The sequence below is a fragment of the Pollicipes pollicipes genome, unplaced genomic scaffold (genome assembly GCF_011947565.3).
Source record: "Pollicipes pollicipes isolate AB1234 unplaced genomic scaffold, Ppol_2.1 Scaffold_4295;HRSCAF=5057_pilon_pilon_pilon, whole genome shotgun sequence".
In the NCBI taxonomy this organism is placed as follows: Eukaryota; Metazoa; Arthropoda; class Thecostraca; order Pollicipedomorpha; family Pollicipedidae; genus Pollicipes; species Pollicipes pollicipes.
In genome coordinates this window covers 5,455,058-5,468,770 of record NW_023596461.1, presented here as the reverse complement: position 1 = coordinate 5,468,770, position 13,713 = coordinate 5,455,058, and the positions used below count along the sequence as shown (strand labels likewise).

General features: G+C 54.0%; 1 pseudogene; it reads right to left on the bottom strand.

Moving 5' to 3' along the window:
* Nucleotides 1–8,977: 8,977 nt before the first annotated feature.
* Nucleotides 8,978–13,713, bottom strand: part of LOC119096352 (myosin-VIIa-like) — a 39,382-nt pseudogene continuing 34,646 nt past the window's right edge.

The following is a 13,713-nucleotide window of genomic DNA, read 5'->3' as shown; positions in this document are numbered from 1 at the left end:
TGATCAGCATCAGCAACCTCTCCGGCCACAGGCACCCTCACGAACAAACTATCATTGTCATCCGCGCCCCCGTCACCGGCCTCACCTGTCTCGGCAGCACTATCGCCCCAACGACGCAAATTTCGTACATGCCACGGTAGGCCGTCAATTTCCACCACTTCGTCTGAAATAATGCCTGACACCACTCCTGGCTGTGACGTCTCCGTACACCGCGTACCCCGACGACGAACCCAGACAGTATCTCCAACAGCATACCGATCGGTGTCACATGGTCCTCGCGGCTCGACAATCACCGGCTGATCAGCAGCGGGCCGCACACAATCCCGCTCAGTGTACACATAGACAGCGGCCGCCGGCGCACTGGCCGCAGTCTCACCGTCACGCGGTGTCACGTTCGACAGGCGCACCGTCTCGGCGACAGAGCACTGCTTCCTGGCGGCAATGACCTTGACAGTGCGATGATTTCGTTCAACAATGCCATTGCCGCCAGGCTCATGTACGGCTCGGAACCGCAGGCCAATACTCCATAGTGCCGCGAATGCCTGAAACTGCCTGCTTCGAAAGAGGGTGTCATTGTCGCACAATTCTACAGGTGCACCACTCTCCAGGAAAATCTGTTCCAGCAGGTCAACAGCACAGCTAGCATCTGGACGGCGAAGCAGCCGCCACAAACTGAACCGAGATGGTCCACAGCCCACTACTGAGAGGTAGCACTGCCCCCGAAAGTGAGTCACGTCAATCGCCAGCCGTGACCACACATCCTGCACGTCCAGCGATCCGTGTGACCAAGTCACCGGCGCTGGGCCCATAGAGTTACAGCTGTCGCAGCGATTCACCACACTCCTCACCTGTGACCGCGTCACTGTCGACGAAACGTCGCGCCGAGCGTAAAACTGCGTCCGTCGGATCCCTGGATGACCGGCACGAGTGTGGATGTCAGCGATCGCCATCCCAAGGTCGGCGCGGCCGTCTGTCGCCTGCTCGGTGGAACCGTCCGTGGGTCCTATGTCGACTCCGTGACCATCGGTCGTCACCCGATCTGCCACGACCGCACAGCCTCCGACCGGCGTCGCACGCTCAAAGGCCGAATCGTCACGCAACCAGTCTCTCGACACACGGCTCAGCACGTCGGCACGATTCTCAGCACCATGCACCAGCGAGACAGATAGAGTCATGTCTAGCTCACTTACAAGCTGCTGAATGACACCGACCCGGCGCCGAATCAGCATCTCTCCATAAGCTTTGGTGCGCAGACGGGCTCAGCCACACAGGGCGTCATCTATCCAGCGGTGCACAGTGGCCGAGTCTGTTCGGAGATCGACGACATGCATGTGCCACGCAATGGCCAGATTAATTCCTCGCACTGCCGCGTCTAGTTCTGCCATGTTGATGTGCGTGCAGTCGTCCCTCCGCAGCCAGCACCCGTCCTCAATGGCATCACCCTCGGGCGTGGTCAGCACAACTCCTGCTGCCACTGAGCTGGCGTCTGTCCAAACCACGGCACGGCCACCTCGCACGCTCCAGGTGCCGCATGCCGGGTCATCCTGGGTCAGCCGGGTCGCGACATGGCTGGGATGTTCTCACAGCGTCTCATCATTTGTTCTGCCGTCCCAGCCACGCGTGACGGCGTTCACACGACGCTTCAGCCACGCTGTGGCGGGGCGGAGCCAGCCGCAGACTGGCAGGTGTGCTACCAGCCACGCTTGTGGCGGGGCGGAGCCAGCCGCAGACCGGCGGGTGTGCTACCAAGCGGCCGCACCAGGAGAATACTGCACGGCGCATCAGTACTGTCGGCGGTGAGTCGACCGGGTTGTCGCGCCTCCACGGCATTCTCCCCTGCTCCCGTGAGACATGCAGGCCCAGCAGGCGAGCCCCAGCCGCTGCTCGCTCAGGCGGCTTACTCTGCAGCCCGTAATTTGCCAGGCGGGCCAGGACGTCATCAGCGCTCACGATGTCTTCGTTCACCAGAAGGTCGTCCACGTAGGCCAGACCGGCCCGCTCCACGTCTGGGTTTTGTTCTAGAACTGCCCGGACCACTGCCCTCATCACCAGAGGGGCCACGTTCAGCCCAAAGCCAAGCCGTGTCAGACAGTATCGATGGCCGTGAATCTGCACAGTTTGGAAGGCCCACAGATGCTGGTCGACATGCACCTGCAGATATCCATTGTACAGATCCACAACCGCGATGTTCTCTCCGTGCCGACGCCGCTTCCTGAGCTGATCGGCACGTACGTCTGCCTCTGCTGTGTGCGCGGTGACATGACTATTCAACTTGCAATAGTCCAACACTGGTCTCACTTTGTCCTTGTTTTTTGTTGGATCGCCATTAACGGTACCAATCCTTTCACAGGTCCATGTTGTTCCTCATCATATGGAACCAGCCATCCATTACCGATCCATCGCGACAGCTCTTCGTTGAACTCACGGCGGGTGTTCTCTGGCACGTCATACTGCGGCACTTAGTTTGTCAAACATTCAGGTCCGACAGAGTTACTCCATTTCCACTGCATACTCCATGTTTTGTCTGCGGGTCGAAGTGGACCGCGTAGTCCGGTGCATCTACTGACAAACGAGATGACTGATGTGGAGTGGCTGCTCCATGCAGTGATGGTGGCGGTGACGGCGATCTGACACCGCCGGCGCTGTCTGGCCTCGGCATGCCAGTGTCATTCGAGTCAGAGACACGCATCGCTGACCTCTGCCCTCCGTCCGGCTAGCTGCCTCGAGTGACGCGCCGCCCGCCGCGCCCATGTCACTCACCGCTCTCTGCCCCCGGCCATGGCCGGCCGGCTCGGGTGACACGGCGGCGGCTGCGCTCACATCACAAGCCGCCGCCGCCATCGGAGCCACTGGCTCGCATCCTGACCTCTGCCCTCGGCCCCCACCGGCCGACTCGGGTGACACGGCGGCGGCTGCGCTCGCATCACAAGCCGCTGCCACTACCGGAGACGCCGAGTCAGCCGGCAGTGCATCGACCCCGAACTGCACTGCATTCGACGCACTGACGGACACGCCCCGAAGCGCCCTCACGCCGTTCATTCCCAGAATGAACCCGAAGTTCAGCGGCCTGCTAACAGTTACAAGCACATCTATTCGGGCCGCACCCGACACTGGACTCACAATCACTTGTCCGGTACCCTAGCACGTGTATCTGTCTCCACCCAGGGTCATCACATTAACTGGCTGCCTTCTCCAGCGGCGACAAACAGAGACGTGAGCAATAGACACGGAGCAGCCGGTGTCCACCAGCGCCTGACACCGGGTGCTGTCCACTGTCAGCCGCGTGGTGGGTAGAGCGCCGTCTACTGCAGAGCTGGAGAGGAGGTTGGCGCCGACGCCGCCTCTCCGGCGTCGTTTTCCGGACAGCATGCGGCCACGTGACCTATCCGGTCACACCAGAAGCAGCGTCTTCCTCCTCCCTGGCGTCCATCAGCACCGCGTCGTGAACGCCCACGGCCTCGACCCAGACCGCTGAGACAGTCCCTGGCCAGGTGGTTGGCCTATCCACAGGTGAAACAGGTGAAGCTTGTTGCTGTTGATCGCCCTCGCTGAACTGCCGCTGCCGCGACCTCCGCTGCACCGTCCTCCCTGAGACGGCCCGCGCCCTCTCCACCAGGTTCGGCAACGACAGGCCTTCGATGCGAACATCGGCGCGCAGCGTGCGCCTGGTAGCGTTGAGCAGCCCAGCAACAAAGACACAACTCATACCCTCGTCGCTGAGGCCTCCGAACACTGACGCCAACCGCTGCAGGTCGGCCAGGTAGACGTCGACCGTCTCACCTGCCCTCAGTCAGCGCGAGGCGAACAGCTCGTAGGCCACGAACTTGTCGACGCCGAATGCCGTCCTCAGGGCGTCCTTGACTTTTTCCGCGTCCTGCCGGCCCTCAGTCTGCAGCTGCCTGTACACGGCTGAGGCGCCGCCCGTCAGCCGCAAGGCAATCACTGACGCCTCGCACGCTGGAGGCTCTTGCAGTCCACAAATCAGCTCCACTTTCTTAAGCCAGTCCACCACATCTGCATCGCTGTACCGCTGAACTCTGGTATCAGTCTCACATCAAATCCGGTCGCCATTTTGCCGAAATAGTTTGAGATGAGACGCCAGGTATTTCACCTAAGCTTCTCTGTATTTTAGTCTCACACCACAGCAGCCCCTGACTGTGCACCTACCCTCTCTGCTCTCCCCACGGCGACTCTCGACAGCGGGGGCCGCGAGCCGGGGCCGGCCTGCGAACCTGACACTCGACACTGCGGCGGCGGCGCGCCTCCGCCGCGCCCCCGCCCCAGCAGGGGCGCAGGACACGAAGTACAACTGCACTACAAACAGTTTGTAACAAAGTGAGAACACGCACGTCGGTACAAGAGAGTCATCAGCCTCATAAACACGATCTAGAAGTGATTACACGCATCTCATTCGTTCACCTAGCCTCTCTGCTACTGGCAACAGAGGCTATTGACCGCATACGACCTTGCACGTCCTCACGCGACGTTTTGTGATGTCATCATACTTTAGAACGATGCTGCGCCATGTTTTCATTGACAATTTCTAATTTGGCGTCCAAACCTACCTTCCAAGCTGTCTTTTTGAACTCAGCATGTGTTTTGCAGAATGCATCTATAAAGGTAGGCCATGGCCTAGGCCATTGTCAAGTGCTCTGTGGTCACATGATGGATGCGCATGTGAGTTAGTACTCTTGCCCTGATATACGAGCACCAAAGCTATACAAAAATGCGTGCAAATTTGCAATATTTACGAAAAAGTCCAAATTTAGCTCACCTCAAGTCGTTGACCTTGCCAGCTTTGAAAAACTTGAAATAAGCACTTTGTGGGTAGGGTCATGTTATACTACTATAGCAAGTTTGAGCGATGGCGAACAACGCACACAAAATGTGCGTGGTCAAAGCTTTTTAAAAGTTTACCTCTTTGACCTTACCTAGGTCAATGACCTTGACAGACCAAAGCTTAAACTGAGCACGAAGGATGTCAAATTGATAGGTTAACAGTGCTGAAAAGTTGGTGTTGTTGCAAGCGTACATTTTTGAGCTGTGCTCGAAAAACCGTAGATGGAAGTCAACTTCTCCTTCACCGGGCGCGGGTTGATGTTTCGCGCTTTCATGAAAACATCCATTTACACCGTCAAAAGCGCTCTTGCCAGCTTATGACGCAAAAATGGAACTTATCACCGACAGGGCTTTTCAACCAGTTTGTTTTATAAAGAGACTGTCTTTTCGTGTTTGCCTCATGTCTTTGACGATCGCGTCTGGGAGGAAACCCCCCGAATGCAGTGACGTTAACATGCTAAGGGATAATTTGGTGATTACATGGCGTTTAAGGCGATTGAGGCGTGGGATATCAGACATGATCCATTGAAGTAGAGCCGAACATCAAGTTTCTAATTGGGATGGAGTGGGCCGCCGCTGCCGATTCATTCAAATTTTCTGCCATGGATGCTCCTGAGGATGCGTGCACCGCTAATAGCGCCACACTATGCGTAGATGTTCATAATTTTCCTTATCGCTCTGCACGATGACATGCAAACAAAAACTTGCAGCAGCTGTGGCAATTTATCATGGTAAACATGCATGTTGACGGTTTAGTTGTTTTACTAGACCGTAGCTTGCTTATGCTCTAAGAGAACTGGCTCGTTTGATGCTGGCAACTTGAAGGCCAAAATATGTATCTACTGGCTTACAAGTCTCCAACGGACTATAGGATGCTGAAAAACAGCAAAGTTATTAGGGCTGTCTCGCTTACGGCGATTTGTCTGCTCTCAACTAACACCCCTTGTAACAACGTGGCGACCCGTGACCTTCGTTCATTCGATTCTTAGGCCAAGAGCAACATGTGGCAAAAGCACTGCTTAGTGAACCAACTTTATCGTATTAAGACTGAGATGCATACATACATACATACATATATATATATATATATATATATATATATATATATATATATATATATATATATGTGTGTGTGTGTGTGCGCGCGTGTGTGTGTGTGTGGTGTGTGTGTGTGTGTGTGTGTGTGTGTGTGTGTGTGTGTGTGTGTGTGTGTGTGTGTGTGTGTGTGTGTGTGTGTGTTGTACATATATCGAACGACCCAATTTACATATGGCCATGGTCTCGCTGTCACTCTGATTACTCCTAAAGCAAATTTGCAGTCTGACGTTGTCCAACCTTGAGGTTTAGTTTAGTAGATATATAGCAAGGAAACATAAACGTCATTTCAAAACACTGAGTCTCCGGCAACATTCGATTTACCTCATTTTTCATATAGTTGTCTAGAGTTAAATATGACCACGTCTGACCTCGAATGTCAGCAATAATATACATGCATGCCCCTACTTCTTTCATTGCGCATCTCACTGTTGGACATTTGACCTCGTAGGTATCAAATATCAAACACAATTGATTGCGATAGGCCTGCGGCTGTGACCGGCCGACACAGATGGGCGGTCGGTCATATTGCTTAAAGGTAAACTGCCTGGCGTATAGCCGTGGCCCAGCGTGCGAGGAATGACCATCCTGGCGTTGTTTTCTGCAGAGGTCGTGGCTGCAACCCTGGTGTAAACTAGCATTGCAAAGGGGTGCTTTAACTATTCCTGCGCCCTCCAGGGCGGGCCATCTCTGACCGGCCTTCCGGTGCACCTGTTGAAGGATGTAAGACATGACAGCTTGCAGCGCTATTGCGGGCAAGTTTGACACATGAGAGGACGCGTCGCGACTTTTCACGATAACGCGATACGAATCAGCCCTATCTGACATTCAAGAGAAATGTGGGTTAGGAATCATCGAGTCCTCAGCATCGGAAGTCCTTAACAGCAGTTGTACACTCAAGCTGCTTCTAACCAGCCATTTGGCCTAGGCACTTTCCACGCTCTAGTGTCTCAGGATTTCAGCGTCGGACCAGGCACGTTTGAGCGTAATCGTTGCCCTGGTTTTTCTCACCTGGAAACGATGAAGTTGGCTTTTTCACGTGATTGAGTACGTCGCAAATGGCGTAAAATTTCTCACACATCCCCTAGGTCGTCGATCAGCTACAAACCTCCGTATCACGTGTAATTTGAGTCGCTTGGTTTGAAGCCGGCTCGAAACGAAAGAGGCGTTCGTCTTCATCAATAGGAGGAGGACGATACCTGAACTGGAATCGAGCGTCGAGTTTCTAATTGGGATTACAAAGATAGTATGGCAAAGATGGCCAAGCGTCAGGGGATGTCTGTTTAGGTTTAACTCAATTCAGTGTTAGTCAGATCATTCTCTAATAAATTTTAAACTTCCCTGAGCCACATCATCTCTTGCAACGCATGGTGATATGCTTTGTGAATTCATATTTACGCTCTACACTCACATCCACCGTAAGAGCATACCATGCATGAAATAATGCGCCTGGTTTCGTTCTAGCAAGGAGACAGTCTACTGGGATCGGCAATTTACTATTTAAAATGATTGTTTGGGACATTTTGGGCAACTGTTTGCTGCCCCAACAACTTAACCGCATGACGAAATGAAAAGGGATCGGAAAACACTATACCAACGTTTGTATCAGGTTGTAATAAACGTCGTCCCTGTCAGTTTTCCTCAAGTTATCTCCACCAATTGCCTAGTCATTTCCTGATGCAGACAAAATGGAGTTCTTAAGGATTTTGAAACAGCACCTCCCAGCACACTCGTATGATGAAGGCAGTTGTAGGCGATTCATCCCATGTTACCACATGGAAACCTGGCATGCAGATGGAGTTTGTCGCCCCCATATCGCCGTAAATCCCCGTCGTTCAACACTTCATCACAACATTCTCCGGTTCTTGCCGGGTATCTCGGTAGCCAGAGATTACTTCGACTGGGAAATTGTACGAAGAATGCCGAAAAAATATATAAATAATGCAAACATAAAGCATCTCCACAACGCAACGATCCTTTTCAAGCGTTGGCACGGATTCAATGTCGTCGCTTAACGAAGCAAGCTTGCAAACACTTGTAGCTACCATTTGCCATGTAGCACAAAACCGGCATCCGGAAAAATCGTACCCCCTCCCCACATTGACTCACTTTTTTTCTTTCAGAGCCCTAGCACTCTTCAAGCGCGTCGTAGACTCAATGATGGATCCATATGCCCAAGAACTTGGCTAGCGTCAGCCCTGTCATTCGACGACAATCCGCGATAAGACGTCACAAGCGGCGATGTGACCACAATGGAGGCTCATCGCCGCAGCGAGCAACAGCTGCGCCTTCAACAGGTTGTATGTCTCACGGCGGCTGCCCCACACTGTGCACTGCACCAGCCATGTCTCACGGCGGCTGCCCCACACTGTGCGCTGCACCAGCCGTGTCTCACGGCGGCTGCCCCACACTGTGCACTGCGCCAGCCATGTCTCACGGCGGCTGCCCCTCACCGTGCACTGCACCAGCCATGTCTCACGGCGGCTGCCCCACACCGTGCACTGCACCAGCCATGTCTCACGGCGGCTGCCCCTCACCGTGCACTGCACCAGCCATGCCTCACGGTGGCTGCCCCACACTGTGCACTGCACCAACCGTGTCTCACGGCGGCTGCCCCACACCGTGCACTGCACCAGCCATGTCTCACGGCGGCTGCCCCACACTGTGCACTGCACCAGCCGTGTTTTACGACGACTACTCCATATTTTACACTGCACCAGCCGTGTCTCACGGCGGCTTCCCCACTGCGTACTGCACCAGCCATGTTTCTCGGCGGCTTCTCCGCACTGCACATTGCACCAGCCGTGTCTCACGGCGGCTTCCCCACTGTGTACTGCACCAGCCGTGCCTCACGGCGACTGCTCCATATTGTACACTGCACCAGCCGTGTCTCACGGCGGCTTCCCCATTATGTACTGCACCAGCCGTTTCTCACGGCGGCTTCCCCGTACTGCACCAGCAGTGTAGGGTAGTACACTACACAGCACCCTGCACTACACCAGCCGCGTCTCACGGCTGCTTCCTCACGGTGTACTGCACCCGCCTCAATAATGCATTTTATTTTCATAAGAGTACACGGGCGTACGGTGCTCATTGTTACCTGGCAATGGATTGTTTGGGTCCATATCTTTGCGGCTAGCATACCCCGGAGTGTGCACATTAACCGCGTCATTAAGCTATACGGGTTACAACCACCCAGAGCAACCAGTTCACGATGTTTACTGCAGTTGCATGGCTGTCATTCGCACAGTTTTCGCGATTTAAAATATCGGGTTCCAGAATCTCAACAAGTACGCACAAGAAGTGTATCATCCGATCAAATCGTTCGCAGCAACGTCCCTCGTTGGCGAAGGAAAAACAGACTCAAGCACGACAGGCTAGAGGCAAGAACCTCACACTACAAATCTGGAATGCTTCTTGCACATTTGCAGAAGCATATGGAGGGCCGCAGTCCATGAACACAACAGCACATCTGGAACACGCCAGGTTTATCCTCGCAGCTACATGCCACCACTTCTCCCTTGGTAGGCGAAGGTCAAACACTTGGCGACGCCAGAAATGGTCGGGTTGTCAGAGTAAAAACATCAAGGAAGGCGCCCACCAACCTGCGTTTAATAATACACGCCGCCTTTCACGACAACCTAGCATGGGTCAGCTAACACTCGGACTGGCTCCCGCTCTCTCCCGGCCTAGGGGATCGTGTGGTCTTCCCGTCAGCACCTCGCCATGCTATTGCGTCCCTTCCAAACTGATCCGCAGACACGCAGCCGTGCGGGGGCAGAGTGAGCGGCACATTGGGCGACCCCACCCGATCATATTCAATCATCGATGTAAAACAATAACGGCATGATCAACAATGCAGTGCCGGCCGAGCGGGGCGCGTGCGCGAGGCTGCGCACCACGTGACCGGCCCGGCGGGCGCGCCTGCGCGGCACGTGACCGGCGCGCCGTCAGCTGCGCCACGAATGACACCCTCGCGAGCGGCGCCTGGCGCTCACTTCACCCGCGACAGACTCTTGTGCCTATTCATGTTGTTTCAGCATCAGCGAGATGTACGAGGTCAGCAGGTCGTCCATCTTGTAGCCGAGTGAGGTCTCGCACAGCAGTTTGGAGCCGCGCACGAGGTTGCCTGGGGACAGCGTGTGGACAGGTCAGCCCGACAGGCGAACGGCACTGCGCCTGTTACCTACCGTGGCGTTGAATACATCATCTAGGGAGAAGGAGCGCGCGTGGCCGACAACGTAGCCGACAACAACGACAAAAAAAAACGGGCCACGAGGCGCGGACGCGATACCCGCTAACCAGGGGCGGCGCCCGACTATAAGCCGGTAATCGAGACGCCTGTATCCAGCTGCTTGGCTCCCATGTCAGCGTGAGGCGGAAGGCTCTCGCGATACCTCCCACCACATCATCTGCAATATTCAAAGCGCGAGCAGTGAGGTGCCAACAAATACCTCGATTTTGACCAAGTATTCGGGTCCGGCTGTCACGCGTGCATATCCGTTTATTGACAGAGAGCACTTGTAAGCGTCTGCGTTAGGCCCATCGCGCCACCGCATCATGGCATGCCTTGCTCCAGACGGGACACGTCATGCTTTATGAAGTGATGGGGTGACGGTAAAATGGCGAGATGCATAGCAATGCCGCTACCATTCTCACATTTAGTGATAAACTGGCGCGTCTGTAGATGGGGATAGCTTCAGCATAAGCAAATCCACACACTGGCTACAAAGATGTTATTCATGTTGGAACAGCTGCATCCAGGGCAGTGGCTCCTTTACAGTCACAAACGATTTCTTTTTCTAATGCCACAAACTGTTAATCTATTCCTATGTGCACTAAGCGGTCTAGCGTAGATTAAAATTCGGGGGGGGGGGAATGTTCAGCAGCCAAACTTGGTCGTTTCAGACTATGTACAGAAATGACAACATATAATCAACGTGAAACCCACGAGCGAGGAACACTAAGGCCCGGATATTGCACGGCACAAACGGTACTAAAAACTTGGTGATGGTCTTGCCCCGCTCCATGAGACCCATCATCACCCTACCTATGGTCATGTGGAAGTATGTGTTGCCCGACGACCAGTTGGAGATGCGGGTGAAGGGTTGCGTCACCAGTACATCCTGAAATAAAGAGACAAACCGACAGTCAGACATACGTCTGGATGGCGTGCAGAGTCGCTAAACGTCAGTTAGACTCCCAGCAACTCACGTCGGTTCACACGAGAGACCCAGATAAACCAGCAGAGAGTGAGATTTGAACCCAAGTGCCCCAACCACAGGAGCGATGCAATGATGGCTGCGCGGTGCGCACGCAACCAGCGCACACACGCAAATGTGCGGCAGACAGACCTGCGTCCTTCCCTGACCTCCGCCTAATCACCCATTCTCTGGGCGCTCCACAGCCCCGCATCGTAGGCCCGTATGGCGGTGAGCGAGGCCGCGCGGCGCCTGCCCCCGACACGTAGCCGGCCCATCAGCCGTCGCCAATCTGGGCCTCCGGGAGGACAACTATGGCATGACATGTTTGTCTTGTCCGCCTCCGCGCCTCAGTTGGTAGGAGCGCCTGCCTCCCAATTCATGCACCCGTGGCTAGGCAGGTGTGAGTCTGTTTCGGCGATCGTTATTCACCCCTGACTGAGATGGCCCGCGGTCGATGCCATCGGCCGCACTTTAGGTGGTGACGTCTGAACGCAAAACGGGCCGTGCCGAACATTATAGAACGTTAAGCCTTTGCCATAAAGGCTGCCGTTGACCTGGAATTTTACGACCGAATGATAAAGTTAGCGTTTACCAAACAGAAACTGCTTGGAGTGTACACGGATCCCATAAATCCATGAAATTAAAAGGGTTCACACTAATAACTAAAACAATTACTGAAAAATACAATAAAAAACTAATCATTTTGAGGGAAACGCCCGGTGCAAGTATCTACCTGCCGTCGCTGAGGAGCAGCTGGCACAATGGCTGGCAGCGTCGTGACTCGTCACTCCCCCTTCCCCCCCCCCCCGACTCGGGAGGGGGGAGGGAAGTGCACCGCAGCGACCTCCGCGAGGAACGTGTCCCAGCGTTCAAATACCCGCTTTAAGCTTTTTGTTGATGGCCCGGAAACTCCGCCAGATGTGTCGTATGTGTGAGAGATCTGTGTTCGAGTGGCGTCAATTCGCCTGTAATCGCGCTTGTGTTAGCTGCGTACATATCCTCGCGACGAGCTAAACATGACACGGATTATCTGTGTTTCTTTGTCGCTGTCCTGGTGCTGTGGGGCAAGTGTGTCAACTTTCTCTTGGTCATCGTTGCTTATTGATTCATCGTTTGTTCCGGTTACCGCCGTCCTGAAGAAGCCGGAAAATGGCGGCGCTCGGCTGAGTACATCAAATAACTCCAACAAATGCATTTGATGCGAGTCAGCGGGATCAGAATATTATTTTTTTTCATTTCATCCATCAAGGTGTCTCCATAGACAGGTCCCCACCTTGTGTTAAAATGTATTTTTGGGAATACTTTTTATGAAGAGGTTTTGCATATTAGTTTTACTTTCTTAAGAGACCTATCAAAACCCTTACGGTTGCAGATTGTCCCTGTTTCTGTGATGAAGTCAAAGTATGCCATCGCTAAGCATGACAATTATCTCAACCACATGACAGAGAAACGTCAAAGAACTCAGCACTTTCACCATGTGTGAGAGACTATAAATGGCAACGACAGACAGGAGTGGGGGACAGGTCCTTGGTTTCAGGTCCATGAACGTCTCACGCCAAGTGAAAACGCGCTGTTGATTGTCACTTGTGGGTTAAGCCCATCGAATAATCGCACGTGGCTGAAGAAGACAAGCATTCTCCCTTTTCCCTTCCACTTGCTGCACGTCCTTTGATCGCCAGGACCACAAACGGCCATAGGCAAGTCCACCCAAAAGAGCGTAAGGTCGTGGTCTCACTGAAGCCACCCGAGAGATGCTGGAGGCGGAGCTGGTGACGATGATGGATAGATCGCCGTAGGAGCTCACACGCCTCGAGCAAGGCGAGTCTACCCGCACAGAAACACAAGACAGACAGGGGCAGGCGGCCATCTTCAGGGGTGGAGGATGAGGTGCAGAAGCGGTACCGGGGTGACAGCCAGGAACAGTGGGATAAATTCGCATCCATTCGTTCGCGCGCTCTACGTGGATAGTATATGGACATAGTGCGTGCTATATGGCTCGTCGTTTTTATTCGCCATTCAACAACAGCGCCTTGATAATCACGTCTCCCGATGCCAATTGCGGGGAACAGTGTTCGGGTTTGCTGAATGATGTCGTTAAATCAGCCTGATACAAGACCAACGCACCTTGTCTGCGCACCTCCGGTGTGCAGACAAGTGATGTATACACCTTAGTCTTCCTGCGCAGGGGCACAGCCAGCTACATTGATTTGCGATAGGGGAGCTGCATTTCACGGATCGAGTTACAGCCCCATTCAAGGAACCTAAGCGTCACGAACAGACTAAGGGACCCCCACAAACGGTAATAGGTGCAGTGCCTAGCGTATCGACGCGCTATCGATGTTAGTGTTGTCAATTAGTAGCTAGTTGGTTATCCAGCTAGATGTTAGTGTAATTTAGTATCGTGATGTTAGGTGAAAAACTGCCCTCAAGTATGACGGGGCGAGAGCGGAAGCCCCTTGGGCATCGCCCCCCCCCCCCTAACTACACCACTGTTCCGGGGTATAATACGGGTTTAACTGGGTCTGCGTGCGAGTGAGATTGAAGCACCGTGATCGGCGTGTGCATGAGACTAACG